General features: G+C 35.4%; 1 protein-coding gene across 1 annotated transcript in view; it reads left to right on the top strand.

Moving 5' to 3' along the window:
- The first annotated feature begins 3,839 nt into the window (after window positions 1-3,839).
- Window positions 3,840-16,426, top strand: part of CNGA3 (cyclic nucleotide gated channel subunit alpha 3) — a 71,747-nt gene continuing 59,160 nt past the window's right edge. The window contains exon 1 of the mRNA XM_074232014.1: window positions 3,840-4,044. The gene's annotated coding sequence lies outside the window, so the exon portion shown is untranslated. The remainder of the gene's footprint in view (window positions 4,045-16,426) is intronic.

Genomic DNA, 16,426 nt, shown 5'->3' with positions numbered 1-16,426 from the left:
GAAACTTTGAAGTCATCCTCAATTCCTCATTCATACTCATCTTATATATTTTATCTGTTGTCAAATCTTATTGGGTTTTTATGGTTACAAAGTCTCTTTTATGTCTCCCTTTTTCATTCCTATACCTGTTACTTCTCACCTGCACACTATTATTGCAACTATTTTCTAATTATTCTACCTCCCTTAAGTCCTTCCCTATTCCTGCCCGTCTTCCACTTAGTTGTCAAAGTGATTTTCCTAGAGCCTGTCTCTGATCATACTATCCTCTAAAGGAAAAAAAAAATTCAGTGACTCTTTATTATCTCTTGAATTGAATAAAAAAATCTTTTTGGTATTTGAAGTCTCTTGCCATTTACTCCCCAATGTGCCTCTACAATCCAGCTATGCTGTTCTATTTACTTTTTCTCATACATCACTTAATATTCAAACTCTGACTGCCCACCATGCTTGGACTGCTCTCCTTGTTCCTCCAAAACCTAGCTTTGGTGGCCTTCTTTAAGACATAGCTCAAATCCCACTTTGCTAGGTCTTTTCTGGGTCCCTACTTCCCACCCTCTTGTTGATTTCTTCCCTGTAAGATTACTTTATGATTATATTGCATAAATCTTGTAGGTACATAATTATTTACAAACTGTTTCTCCCATTAGAATGCAAGCTTCTTGAAGCCACAAATTGTTTTAGTCTTTCTTTGTAACCCCAGCACTTAGTAAAATGAAGGACAGGTAGTAAATGCTTAATAAACATTTATTGACCAGCTGACTGTCACTAAAATCTCTAATTTCTTCATTTGAAATGCATCTTGGATTGTAATATAAATCTAGAGAGAAAGAAATAGAAAGGAGGAAGGGAAAAAAGAAAGAAATAGGGAAGGAAAGGGAAGGGAAGGGAGATTTCAAATTTCTTGTACAATGTTCTTTTTTCTTTTCATATATATATCATTTTATTTGATTTTTGCTAAACTCATAATAAATATTTTAAAAATAATTACCTCATGGGAGCAGCTAGGTGGCACAGTGGATGAAGCACCAGCCCTGAAGTCAGAAGGTCCTGAATTCAAATGCGGCCTCAGACACTTTATAACTACCTAGTTGTGTGAAATTGGGCAAGTCACTTAATTCCATTGCCCTGCAAAAACAAAACAAAAAAATAATTGTTCCACTTATAGTGTGGTTATGAAGACAGTATAAATTGGTGTGTGTGCGTGTGTGTGTGTATATAAAGAAATTTGAAAATCATAACTTGCTTTTAATACATCAGATTTTATTTTACAAGTGAAAAAAATTGAAACTCATGAATGTGAGTTAAGTGCATTCCCTATGACTATATAAAATTATCGATATAGCCAGATCTCAAACCCAGATTTTCTGTCTCTTCCAATTCAAACTTCTGTTCTTACCATTCTTTAACTTGAATCCTGTGCTCCAAACACGTTAGCTTCCTTATTGCCCCACCCACACACTACACTCATCCAGACTGCCATACTTTGTTTTTCAAATATTTGAGGGGGCAACTAGGTGGCACAGTGGATAGAGCACCAGCCCTGGAGTCAGGAGTACCTGAGTTCAAATCCGACCTCAGACACTTAATAATTGCCTAGCTGTGTGGCCTTGGGCAAGCCACTTAACCCCATTTGCCTTGCAAAAAACCTAACCCCCCCCCAAAAAAATACTTGAATACACTCCTTTCCCATATCTGACTATTAGAATCCTTAGTTTTCTACAAGATTCATGTTAGATACTATACGAAAGTTCATAGACTTTTATGCCACCACTCCTACCTCCAGCAGTTAGTCTTTCTCCAAAAATTAGCTTCTATTTTGAAGCTATTTTTTTTTTAGGTTTTTGCAAGGCAATGGGGTTAAAGTGGCTTGCCCAAGGCCACACAGCTAGGTAATTATTAAGTGTCTGAGGTCGGATTTGAACTCAGGTACTCCTGACTCCACTGTGCCACCTAGCTGCCCCCATTTGCATAACCTATACATTTCTACTCTATTTCCTCCAACTGTCTCACTGTTTTCTTTGTATCTCCAGGATCTAACATGGTACCTAGCACCTAGTAATCCCTTAATAAATACTTACTGAATGGTTGATTAGAAGTCTCTTACTCTTCTCTGCTTCCCAAGGCCTAACCTCAGCTTGCTAGCTCAATTATTCTATGAAGCCTTATCTAGTTTCATGGTCTAGCATGTACTAATCACTTTCTAAAAAAATACATTTTTTTTCTGTGCCTTGGGATACTTTGACACTGATATTTATTCCTAGTACAAATTGTTAATTTGGGCTTGTACCTCTGATGTTATCAATATTGGAAAATCCTGGTATGGAGATTCTCACCATTGGTGTAGATTGGCAACTTGTCTATAATCTTCTCTCAGATTATAAATTGTTGTCTGAGGAAATGAAAGTTTAAGTTACTTATCCATGGACATAGTTAGTATGTGTCACAGTCAGAAAATTTGGACCAAGATCTTCTGGAATAACACTACACCTCTTCATAAACAGTTTAATGCAATTAATCTATCATTGTTTCCTATCTTAGATTTCTTTCCCCAATTAAACTGTAAAATTCCTGAGGACAGTGATCATGTCCTGTTATTTTATCTTAGTATATTATTGGCAGGCACATAATTAGTGTTTAATAAATATGTTGTCTAACCAATTGATGCTTTTTTATTTTAAAATTTTATTTTCCTTTTTACTTGACTAGTAAGAGCAAGAGAGTAGTATATTAGAAACAGTAATGCACTTGAGGTCAGATTACATAGATTCTGATTAGTCAGTTGTTGGTTAACTGTGATTTTGGGCAAATCACTTAACCTCTCTCAGTTTCAGTTTCCTAAAGCATAATTGTGCATGCACTACTTCTTATCAGGATTCAAAAAGATAATGTCTTTGAAAGTACTGTGTAACCTTAAAACCTACACAAGTGTGAATCAATACTAACAGAAGAATTATTTCTCTTCTGGAGCCTTGACTTTTTTTTAACTATAAAAACTGATTTTTTAAATTTAATTTTAAAAATTTATATAAAATTAAAAATTTATTTTTTAAAAAAATCAAGGAAAAGACAAAATGCCATCCAGTTCCCACCCTACCCCCCAAAAGTAATATATCATTTAGAATTTTATAAGGACCCCAAGAGACATAACTTTCAGGAGAGCAGGAATACAGATATAAATGAGTTCATTTAAGAGTGATGATGTGAAAAAGTAATTTTTCCAAAGGGATTTAAGAAATTAAAGCACTCAAAAAAGAACTAAAATTGAATTAGTAGGATTTAACACTATACATTTAATCCATTAATTATGGAATTAAAAACTGAATCTTAGTAGAATACAAAAAAGTATATAAGGATAATAATTGTGACACTTTAAGGTTTACAAAGTCTTTCTTCAGAAACAATCCTATAAAGTGAGAAACGCAAATTCCATTATTCTTATTCTAAGGAATTATCATCCCATTTTACAGATTAGGAAACCAGTTAGTCTAGTGATTCTCCTGACTCCATACCAAGGTTCTTTTCACTACACCATACTGACTCTTCAACTATACAAATTAGGATATGACTAATTTCCTAAAAAGAAAAGAAGAAATTATTTTGTTTGTTTTGGAGGAGAAAAAAAAAGCATATCATAGGCTTCGAGAGTCCAAATCTGACTTAATCCAAAGTGAATTATAGTCCTAGGAAACAAGAGAAAAATGGTTGTGGAACAAATGCCAAGGTCCTGACAGAGTTCACAGGAAATTCAGAGTTAAGATAGATCTCCTGTTCTCTCCGATTTCTCCGCTCTTCCCACCCCAATCTCCCATTATTCTTTGGAAATGATAGTGGTTAGAATGTAGTGTCTCTGTCTTTCCAAATGAATGCAACGATAAATTATCAAAATCCTCACCTTTCACAGAAGGAGAGTGAGGGAAAAGCTCGCTCAGCAGCAACGGGAGGAACAGCACCTAGGACACGAGTTGGAAGAATAAGAAAGCTAGCGTCCTTCTTTGCAGTCCAGACCCTAGAGTGAGAGAACCAGGAGCAGAAACTCTTCAAAGGGTAAGGAGAGGTGAGGAGAGGATTCCAGACAAAGAAAAAGAAGGCATTTGTAGAGATCAGCAAGGAGTCCTGGGACTACCTGAGGACACCCTGGGGAAGCAAACTCCAGTCCCGAATTAGATTAAAGAATTCAGAATGAGATTGCCCGATGTAGAGATGTGTGGAAGGGAGGAACTAAAGGCACCGTGCAAGAATAGTGACGGGCTTTAGAGGACCTGGGAAAGGGTTAAGGAGAGAGATTTCAGCCAGGCTAGTTTTTCCCTTTTCGGAGCTGTTCTCGGCCCACGGTGCTGAAAGGGGGGCAATCCCAGGGGGACATGGGCTGCAACTGGGTAGGGGAGAGGGATTCCGAGGCAAGGTTTCTGCTCTGATCTCCACCTTTCCTGGACCAAGACTCAGGGTTTGGGCTGAGGGCACTGGGCACATGACTTGTCTTCTCCTACCCCCCGAATCCTTCTCCAGAATTGGGTGGGCAGATGGTGCGATAGGAACAGAGCAATTCAGTCTGCTACTGAGACACTGAACCTCTAGACTCTGAGTGAAAAGACGGAGGGATTGCTGTGGTGGGGAATGGATTAAATTCCAACTCCATTGTTTACCTTTTTTCCCCACTCACGCTGTCTCCCCATTCTTCACGCTGTCCCCTTCCTCCTACTCCCCTACAATAAACCCTCCTGAGGTGGCATCTCTCAGGATTCGACCTCAACCTGATTTTTGTTGACTTCTGCAAAGAAACTGTATTCCCCCAAACCTATAGATGCAGACCGGGTGAAAATGAGGATCCAGATTCTTTACACCTTCCTTTTCCCCTCCCCTTAATTCTTCATCCAACCCGTTTCGGAGAAATGCTTAATCTACTATTACCTGCACCGATACAGGTAGGAAACTTGACAAACTCCTTAAAGCGCTCGCCGCTCATGCGTGAGAAGTTGTATCTGTAGTTTCTGCCATTATGGGGGGGGGGGGGGAGAATGACTCATTGGATGGTTTTTCTTATTCTAAAGTCACTGGACTCAGGCGGGAAGAATCTTAAAAGAAGAAAAGGCAGAGTACTCAATTCGTTTGCAGAAGATGCTTTGTGTAATGTGAAATAAGATGGAATTGATTTCAAGATCTAGCTGTGCTACGTTCTGATTTTATGACCCTGACATTTCACTTAACTGATTATTCACAAGAAAAGGTTTGTCAAAACATAAAGTATTATATAGTAACTGAGAGTTATTTTAGGGGACGCCAGAGTTTTTAATGGCAAAGTCAAAACTCCCTAAGTGACTCTGAAAGGAGTCACATTCTTATGCTGAAGTCCTTCTGTGAGTTAATTTTTGGCTCTGGGCCACACAATTAGAGGACACTTTGATCTTATAATAAAGAATTTTACAAATAATGTACTTAGATCTTCTTTGGTTCTTAGTTACCCCATCACAAAGGTGAAAAGCTGATCTTAAGGCCCCCAAAACTCTGAAACAGCTAAGCTACTTTGCCTAGAAGGCAGTCCTCCTGCTTTGTCAGCTCCTCTACTATTACCTTATGTTCCTAGACCTTTAGCAGTCTTAGATTTCCTCCCCCAGCACACTGAGATGTATGTTTTGTTCCTTGAGCTTATAGATTTTTATTTAATTGTTGCTTTGACTTAGGGTCTTGATGCTCTTTTGTTTTCATGGTTATTTTTTGAAAATTAGTTTCTTTCAGAATAATTTCTCTGAGAATTGGGTCATTGGAAAAGGAATAAAAAGTAACCAAATCCCATTTCTACTTTGGTCTAGAGGGAATTGGGTAAAATAATTCTCATCATTTCCTTCAGGAATTTACTCATAATGCTAAATCTTCCTATACTCCAAACAGTAATCCTTAATTAGCCCTTACACCTACTTTCATAGAAAGTGACCTCAAATAATTTCTTACAAGCAACATGGTGGAGCAGAAAGAAATTTGTATTAGAAGCTAGAAAACCTTAATTCTGATCACAATTCTGCCACTACCTACCTACCTACCTACCTACCTACCTCCTTACCTACCTGTCACTTTAATTTTTTTGGTAGCTCAAACCAGATAGAAGATCACTTGCAATTGAGCCCTTGTATCTGTATACTAAGAAATAATATTCCCTTTGGACAATGAAAAAAACTAACATTTTCATTCACAAGGTAGTCAATAAATCTAAAGAAAACTTTATAATCTAATCAGAGAAACTTTTTTTTTAAAACAATTAGACTGAATTAATAGCAATATCAACAGGACCTGTGGATGGCTGGAGCTGAATAGAGCAGGTTAGAGACAGGAGTATCAGGAATCAAACAGAAGTTTAATTTCCAAGCGAGGGAAAGAGATTAGAAGCAAAAAAGACAAGTGCTGGAGCCTCATCCCTAGTGGGGGGACTTGTTTTAGAGTGGGGAGATCTCAATACTTATGCCAATGATTAATCAATGAACTGTAATCCTGACAATGAAGGGTAACAGCAACAAAGAAACAAATTTGATTCATATGGGGCTTTGTGATCAGAATATGGATACAGTAGGCTTGTCCCAGCTCAAAGAACACCTGGTGCTAATCAAAGCACTACAATAATTATATGAAATAATTCTAGAATTTTGCTGTAGTAGAAATCAACCAGAGGGATAGTGCAAAGGATTGTTGTTATGTCAAACTCTAGGAGCAGCTTGCTTGCTGGACCTTAGCTTTGGAAAACAGGATGTCTCCTAATATCTTGACAAAAAAGTTCATTTAGTTAATTGGAGGAAATAAGAAAATATATATCAAGTGTAAGTGGGCAGACACTCATGTTCTGGTTAGTGTTTGTGGAGTGCTAATATTCTGAGTAATTCCTTCCTTTTCTATATTATAGCTCAATACTAAATTAAGTGCCAATATGGAATAACCCTATAGTTCTTACTTTAAAAATTCTGCAAAGTATCTCAGAAAAAAATTTGTACTCAAATTTGGCAATGTTAACTGAATCAGGAAGCAACTGACTATAATACACATTCAAAATTTGCTGTAGAAATTTCATCTTCTACTTAGTTGTGGGATTGCTATGGTGCCCAGTCTCAGGTGATCACCATGGAACTTAATTAATAAATAATTAGATGGAAATTTAGTTCTACATCAGTAGCACCAAATTATATAAGATTCTCTTTGTGGATGGAATGGGGATGGAGAATTGACTGGGATAAAGCTCTCACACACTTAACTTTTCCGTAAAATTTTTCCTAAAATGCTCAAGTATTAATTCTATCTGATCTCAAAGCAACCCAATCCTTAACATTTCAGCTGAGCTTTTCATTTTATAAAATTTGTTCTCTTTCTTTCTTCACACCTGAATTCTATGATACTAAAGACACAGTTAGTAGTTTGATTTTTCTTCCCTTGGATGCAATAAGGATATTGTACCAGAGGAATAAAGATGCAGTGATCCAAACACTTAGTTCACTTGGTTAACATTTGATGTTAGTGAGAACTAAAAATTCCATATCTTGATGAAAATGCTATTGCCCTGCCAATCTTTACAACCTACTCACAGACTGCATTCTGGACCTCAAATTCACCTTGTCTTAAAAAGAATGATTTTCCTTGATACAGAGAACAAGAGCAAAATAGTTAAATAAATCTGACTTCTTGTTTTTCATCACTACCATCACAACCATTGCCATCACCACCTTCATCATCCTATTCTAAAAATCTGTGATTCTGTGATTTTCATCCACTGTGGCTTTTGTTCATATTCTTCTATAAATTCTCCACAAAGGAGGCCCAACAAACATGTTTCAGACTTCCCTCTACATTATTCTTAACTCTTTATGATATTTTTAATAATTTTTTAATTTTTAATTTATGAAGTAAAACAAGTATTTCTACAGCATGGTGGAATAAATACAAAACTATTATGTACAACTTGATGTTCCTTTTAACTACTAAAGTAATAATTTTTAACTTCTGAAGTTTAAAATCATCATGTAAATTTCTTTTTTGTCCTTATATTAGATGCAATAAAATACTTCTATTTATCAGTTCTTTCTCTGGATATAGATAGCATTTTCCTTCATATGTTCTATGTAGTTAATTTGGGTATTTATAATAGTCAAAATGACATAGCCCTTCAAAGTTGTTCTTAAAACAATACTACTTTACTGTATACAATATTTTCTTGATTCTACTCATTTCACTCTTTATTATTTTGTACAAAGCTATCCGGGTTTTTTTTTTTGTTTGTTTTTACAAGACAATGAGGTTAAGTGACTTGCTCAAGGTCACACAGCTAGGTAATTATTAAGTGTCTGAGGACAGATTTGAATTCAGGTCCTCCTGACCCCAGGGCCAGTGCTCTATCCACTGCACCACCTAGCTGCCCCTCATGTTTTTCTAGGATCACCAAGCTTATAATTTCTTATAGCACTGTCCCAATTGATGGACATCCCCACAATTACAGGTCTTTGACACCACAGAGAGAGTTGCTTTAAATATTTTAGAACATATAGGTTCATTTCCTTTTCCCCATCCATCTTTGAAAATAGACTTAGTTAGGGGTATTGTTAAGTCAAAGGGTAGAGACAATTCTTTGAGCATATTTCCAGATTACTTTCATCAGTTCATGATTCTATCAACAATGAATTATTAACATCGCAGTTTTTTTCCACCTTTTACTATCTACTTATACATGCAATTTTGTATTTGATAATATTGAATTGTTTAGGAAAGGAAGATATTCTTCTTTGTTTCATCTCCAATATAGTCATCATCATGCCTCTCTCAGGATAAGCTTATCACTAGGAAACTTATCATCATGAAGATAGTTTTAGTACTCACATCTCATTATTACCCTCAGCTTTAGTACTCACATCTCATTGGTACCCTCAGTTGCTTCTGTCTTCTCATTGGAGGGCTGGTGAACAGAGAAAAAAACATAATTCTTCCCTTTCTAGAAGTTTCAGAACCCCAACCATCTCTTCATCTAACATCAGCTTACTTAATTTTGACTCCATCATCCTCATTATACCTTGCCTACTTGTTGTAGATCTTCTTGCAGCCCTCCTCACTTTTTAAGCTTCTTTTTTTGTAAGCTCTTTGAGGGCAAATGCTGTCTTTCCTTTTTCTTATTTATACTCCTAATACTTAGCACAGTGACTGGCACAAGTTCTTAATAAATGTTTATCATATTGTATTATAATATTGCATTGTATGGGGAAGGATGTATAAGGGAAGTACCTTGGAATTAGTGCCTATGCGTAAGCACTGAGATAAGGATTTTTGTAAACATCAAATCTTGGTAGCAAGATATAACAGGCTCTGAGGAATTGAAATGAATACACAGAGAGGGCAATAGAGAGACACATGGTGGGTACAATATATAACCAATAAAGAGTTTCAAAAAAGAGAGCACAATATTACATTAGGGAAGCAGATGACGAGAAAAGAAGTTGAACTTGTTGTGTGGCAAGAATGAGAAACAACAAATTGATAGCTTGAATATCTGGCATCATGACAATAGGAGAAAATGAGGAAGTGCTCTGGGATGTTAGGTAGATTCCCTCTAGTGAACAAGGACAAGAATCCCACAAGATAAATATCATTAGTTTCTGCCTTATGGTAAGGAACATTCAAATCAGTTTGAATTTTCTCAAATTGATTATTGTTATCATTTGGCAGATGTGCAATGCTTTAGAGCTAGATAGAATCTTCACAATGTTAACTATAAACAGGAAATATCAAAAGGACCTCACCATTTATAGAGAACTCCTATTCCATTTGGATTCCACAGTAAATGGCCTCTATAACTGTAGTAAATAGTTTCAGTAAGCATACACTTTTCTGTTTTGCACTTCATTTGCTAGTAATAGTCAAAAGGTCATCAAAGTTATTTCTTATAGTCTTGTATAAACTTAATATATATATATATATATATATATATACATATATGTATATGGAGAAGAGTCATAAAGATGTAGTTTCTCTGGTAAATCAAATGCTTTTCCATAAAAAACAATAAGCTTAATTTATAATTTATAATTCTCTCAATTTTTCTATCAGTTGTAAGAATACAAAGATGTGGTCTGCTATAGAATATCATTTGCAAAAGTCTGACTATTCTATCACACCATCATATATGGTCACTATAATGTGTAAATGATTTTCAAAAAATATTTTATAGAGATGAAAAAGGAGACATATGTGTCTATGGTTATGGATGTCCTTTCAAATCACTTTTAAAGCAATAATAACATCCATTATTTTAAATTTTTTCATAGTCTTCTCTTTCAGATTTTAAAAATTTATTCCTCTATCATATACTTGTTCTGTATATACTTCATAATTGTCCCATTGCTGGCATTATATTTGTTTTCTTAGTGCCAGTTCAACTTTCTCATGTAGGTATATTGAGGATTATGATGTTAGTGATCAAATGTAGTAGATACTAATATTACTCTTATTGATAGAGGAAGAAAGAATTTGTTATAAACATCCTGAAATAAAAACACTTTTACACTTTCCAATTGCTTGTTCTCATCCTTCAAGTTTCATCCTTAAGGCCTCTTGGGATGATTGCCTTAATTCTCATGGAAAGTTTTCTATGACTTTATTTTCTCTTCTACACCTTACTACTCTTTGAAGCCATATAACTCATAATATCCAACATTCAGATCCACTTATGACTGACTCCTTTTGACACAAAGATTTTTTTTCTGGATAAAACTGATGCTAGAGTCATTTTGTACATTTGTTGTAGCAAGTCTGTTTATTATTTCAGTTTCTATAGGAAATTTGCTTTTTATTCAACTTCTATAGGAAGTGGTTTGTTCTTTTATCTATATCCTACTTTGTCAGCAACCATAGCTTGTTTAAGATTTGAAGTGTTTTCTTTGTGTACTATTACTTAGCATTTTTATTCTCTTATAATTTTTATATATTTTTTCTCTTTGTTTTAACAAGTCAGGGGGCTGACTATACAGAGATAACTGATTCAAACATGACTGACATTGATAACCAATTATTTATTGTCCGTTAATATAGTATCAATTTTGATTCTGTTATATAATTTGGGCCTCATCATTTCTTCCAGAAGACAGTATTCATGTGGGGCAGCTAGGTAGCATGGTGAATAGAGCACCAGCCTTGGAGTCTGGAGGTCCTGAGTTCAAATCCAACCTCAGATGCATAATAATTACCTAACTGTGTGACCTTGGGCAAGTCACTTAACCCCACTGCCTTGTAAAAACTAAAAAAAGATAGTATTTATGTCTATAGATATGAGGTTTTTAGATACTTTGAAAAACATTGGCCTCTCTCATTTCCTGTTTCAGAGCTTGATTCCAATGAGTTCACCATTCTCCTCTTTGTTCACTTTTTCTTAAAATCATGAGAATTAAATCACATGTTGGTTTAATTTTGAGATCTTAGTAGAATTTCTCTTCCTTTTCTTCTACAACAAAAATTAGTGAAAAAGAAAAACAATTTGCTATTATCTTCATTGTAGTCTTTCTGCATGTGCCCATTATAAGTACCATAAGATCAAGTATTTCAAGAAATGTTTGTTCAACATTTGTTTTTTTCACAGAGAACCCATAAACCATTTTTCATTTAACTCCAACTTCCATATGTCTTTTGGTTTAGAAAGTGTCAATATTGATCAAGAAGATAAAATTCTTTATAGCAGGAAAAGTTTTTTGTTTTTAAAATCCCCAGTATGTAAAATAGAGTGTTTACATCTGGTAGGGCTAAATAAATTATTGCTGAATTGAATTAATTCATTTTAATAGTATATCAACTTGTTGGTCGTTGGATGAGAATCCAATTTTGAGTACCAATAGTTTAATAATACTTATAGACCATCTAAACAGTATGATTCTTGAACATTGCATTCATTTTACTGACACTCCATCCATATCAATGAAGAAGCAAAAGGGACTCTTATAATTCTGAGGGACATCATGGCTAAGAATTTATTATTTGTCAGTAGATGCAGTCTGACACTAAGACCATAACCAAAGACTTTCCAACATAGTGGAATGTACCAGAACTTGTGTTCCACTAGTATCACTATTGAAAAACTAGAGTCCTAGCTATACCAGAGTGGGGGAAGGACTTTTGTGGAAGGCTTATCCCAATTTTTAGTTCCCTTGTATTGTTGTTAACTCCTTTTGTGAGAATCAGTTTGTCTTCAGAGTTCTCATTCCTGAAATTATTACAGCTCCATCTTCCATCCTGTTTTTTAATCTATTCTCAGTCACTTGCTCTAAGTCACAGATGGGGATGACTCAACACAAACTCATCCCCACTCCTGGATCAATGTTGTAATAGTAATGGAGTAATAGTACCCCTTTCACAAAAACTTTTCTCAGTTCCTCTTAATTCTAGTGTGTCTCCCTGTCAATTATTTCCTATTTATCCTATGTCTAGCTTGTATAAATTTGTTTGTTATCTCTCCCATTAGACTGTGAGGGTAGGCACTGTCTTTTGCCTATTTTAGCACAGGAACTGGTACATTAAATATTTAGGTCAATTAGGTAGCACAATAGATTTGGTCTCAGACACTTATCTGTGTGACTCTGGGCAAGTCACTTCACTCAGTTTCCCTCAGTTTTCTCATCTGTAAATGAACCAGAGAAAAAAATGGCAAATCACTCCAGTGTCTTTGCCAAGAAAACTCCAAATGAAGAGTTAGAAACATGACAAATGTCATGAAGGATTGATCATAACTAAAAAATCAAAGTTCTAGAGGATTATAACTTGGGACTCTGAAGAAATTCACATTTGGCTACACTGCTAGAATTCTTGTTTTTCAGTCGACCAATAATCCTGCTATTTGAGGGAAACCATTGACACAAATTTTCATATTTGTACCATGATAGAAATTCAATTACTTATATTACTCTCACCTTTACTTAACTTAGTCTATTCCTGAACAAAACACGATGAAGTGAAAGGGGCACAACTTCTGGGAAGTGGGAGGAGGTTGACTCTAAATTGCTGGAATAATCCATGATATGATATTCATATGCATATACATGTTGTAATATATATTATAAGGCTACAATAACGATAAAGTAAAAAGGAGTCCAGAACATGGAGTCAGGAGACAAAAATTCCAGTCACACTTCTATCATTTACTCATCAGTCAATTAAATATTTATTAATTGTCGATGGGCAGTCAGGTGATATAGTGGATAGAGCATCAGCCCTGGAGTCAAGAGGATCTGAGTTCAGTTCTGATTTCAGATGTTTGACACTTACTGTGTGACTAACTGTGATTCATCATCCTGATCCATTTCTGGCCACTGAACCCAGATGACTCTGGAAGAGAAGGTGAGACTGGTTCAAATCCAATTCATGTGCATGTCATGGCATCACTTCCCTGTTGCCATGGTCATTCACTGGGATCAGAATACACTTTTTGTCTCTTCTCCCTAATGAAGAAAATTGGAGGTAGTGAGGAAATATTTTCAGGAAGGCAAAGAAGAGTAGAATCAGAATTAAAGAATTTCTGCATTAGAAAGGAATTTAGAGGCCTGTAGTCCAACAGATTGAAAAAAAATTCTCTATCCAACATAGTTTACAAATAATCATCCAGTCTTTTCTTCAAGATCCTCACTACTACCAGATGTGCAAGATATATTTAACTGATAAATTTTTTTCCCTTCTATCATGTATAATTTGTTTCTTGACAGCAGCTACCCACTGATCCTAGAGCTGTCTTTTGGTCCAAGCAAAAAAAAAATTAAATTAAATTTCTCTTGCCTTTGAAGGCCCTTCAAATGTTGAAAATAGCTGTAGTGTCATACCAAAGTTTTCTCCTTTCTAGAATAAATATCCTCAGGTCTTGTAAGTGTAAGAGAGGAAATTCCCCTCCCATCTTGGTTGATTTAGTCACAGAAAGTCTAGAATATAATTATAAAGTATTAATACATTTATAATTTTAAGATGCATTTATGCCATAGTTTCCTTTATGAGGTATGAAGTCCTAATTAAGTCAAGAAAGAAATTAGATTGTCTAAGAAAACTAATTAGATATAACACTGGGGATCTCAAAATATACAAACCTTGAAGAGCTAAAGGCATTCAATGCTCAAGGTGATTGTGGAGTAAAGTGGGTGGGGTGGGGTAGGGTGGAGAGAAGGGAATTTCTCTCCTCCCTCCTCTCTTTCCTACTGGCCATGTAACTTTGAAGGGGACTTGCTGGATTGTAGGATTGCATGCAGCAGAAGCAGACACATACTCCAGGCAATCTTGGTAACAAAAAGACAAGCATGTGGTGGGAAGAAGAGAAGCCCTTCAAGGAGAATGATGCTAAGTTTAGTTGTGGAGAAGATCGGGAAGGAAAGAAATGAGGGAAAAAAAGGAAGGAAAGAAGAAAGAAAAAAGAAGACAGGAAGGAAGGAAACAAGAATTTTTAAAATTCCTATTAAATGCCAAGAACTATTCTAAACACTTTACAAATATAATATCACTTGATCTTTGCAACAACTCTGAGAGACAGGTGCTATTATAATCTCCACTTTTTAGTAGAGAAAACTGAAGCAGGCAGAGGTGAAGTGATTTACCCAGTGCCACACAGTTACTAAATATCTAAGGTCTTTTTAAACAGAACCCAGCATCAGAATTTTAGTAAGGAAAAAGTACTTCTAGACCTAAATACCAGAATTTGGAGTAGCTTGTGCTGTGGAACCCCCCTGCAGTAAGACCTCCTTGGTGCTCTATGCTCAATTCAACATTTTATATGGATTCTTTTTTTATTTGTGAAGAGTGATCTCCTGGTCCATGGCGCAGGGAGTGCTTTGCACTGATCACTTTACTGTTATCTTAGTAAATGCCTTTGCTTACAAGTAACTGATAAATGAGAGAACCCTTAAAGGAGTCCATGATGTAGAGTATTAGGAGTGCAGGTCCCAGGATTTCCCCAAGATCCCAAGGGGACAGTCACCTCTGGGGATTCAATCCATTAGTGTATTGCAAATTGGGGAGGGAGAGTCTCAAAGAGGGGGTACTATGTGTATATGACAAACTCTCCAGTCATCTTATATCCTGATTACTCTTCTCTGGATTCTTAGAGGGATTTTTCAAGGTCTTGACCAAAATGTAGTACTCTGAACTTAGCACTATTTCAGTGTGTTCTGACTAGATTATTGGACACTGATAGTATCTTCTAATTTCTGGCCACTTTGCTCTCTCAATACAACATACGACCCCATTAACTCTTTTTGACCTTTATTGACCTTACAATTCACTAACTCCCCCCCCCATATCTTTTTTTAGATAAACTGCTATCTTGCCACATCTACTCCTTATTGCACCTACAAAGTTGAATTGTTGAGTTCAGGTTATTAGATGGTCCAAGGAATTTTGATCGATTTTGATAACATCAATGCAAAGAGAGGCATCATTGCTAAAAATCCTCTAAAGCAGTATCAACCACTCTTTTGCAATCAACAAAAAATAAGCACAATGGGACCTTATATAATTTATTTCTTTTAGCTAATTGTAAAATAATAAATATGTGGTTCATTACTAAATATTGATTACAAAATCTTTTGTAGTTGTTGTTTAGCTGTTCATGCTTATTCCCTAATAATACTCTCAGTTCATATATGGATAATTTTGATAAGATTTTGAACAAATGGAAGAATAATTATATAAACTGGTAATTATTCATGTTTTCATCATGGTCAAATTTTCCCCTTTATTAATAAGATGTTCTGATTGTTCCCTTCCATATCTTTCTTCTCTTACTCTTCTTCAGACACTTTAGATATTGGTTTTTGAATGCTTTCATAAATATATTATCTCCAGCACATATTTCTTCTCTATATCCTAAATCTAATCCAGTTGCTTTTCTTTTCTTTATCTCTTTATTGCCATTTATTTTTCAAAGCAATAGGGTTAAGTGGCTTGCCTAAGGCCATGCAGCTAGGTGATTAAGTGTCCAAGGACGGATTTGAACTCAAGTCCTCCTGACTCCAGGGTCTATGCTCTATCCACTGCATCACCTAGCTGCCCTCTTTGCTGCCATTTAAAAAAAAATTTCTACATCAAAAACAAGATTTTACTTGCCTGTTAAAATATATTTTTTTTTGGTCTTTATTATTTGATGCTTGCTATACCTTATTGTTACTATTCAGTCTTTTTCGGTTATGTATGATTCTTTGTGATAGTATTTGAATTTTCCTTGACAAAGATATTGGAGTAGTTTGCCATTTCCTTTTCTAGTTCATTTTACAGATAAAGAAACTGAGGCAAAAAAGTTAAGTGACTCACCCAGGCTAGTAAATGTCTGAGGTCTTACACTCTATCCACTGTGTCACCTAAAACTTGCCAATTCTTTTCACAAAGTTTTCATGATATAGAAACTGAAATTTTTGTGTAATATATGTCTTTGGACTCTTTCATTCCTTTCCCC

Source organism: Macrotis lagotis, chromosome 1, assembly GCF_037893015.1.
Source record: "Macrotis lagotis isolate mMagLag1 chromosome 1, bilby.v1.9.chrom.fasta, whole genome shotgun sequence".
NCBI lineage: Eukaryota > Metazoa > Chordata > Mammalia > Peramelemorphia > Peramelidae > Macrotis > Macrotis lagotis.
Note: the sequence above shows the minus strand (reverse complement) of the source record. Positions and strands in the feature narration are given on the sequence as shown.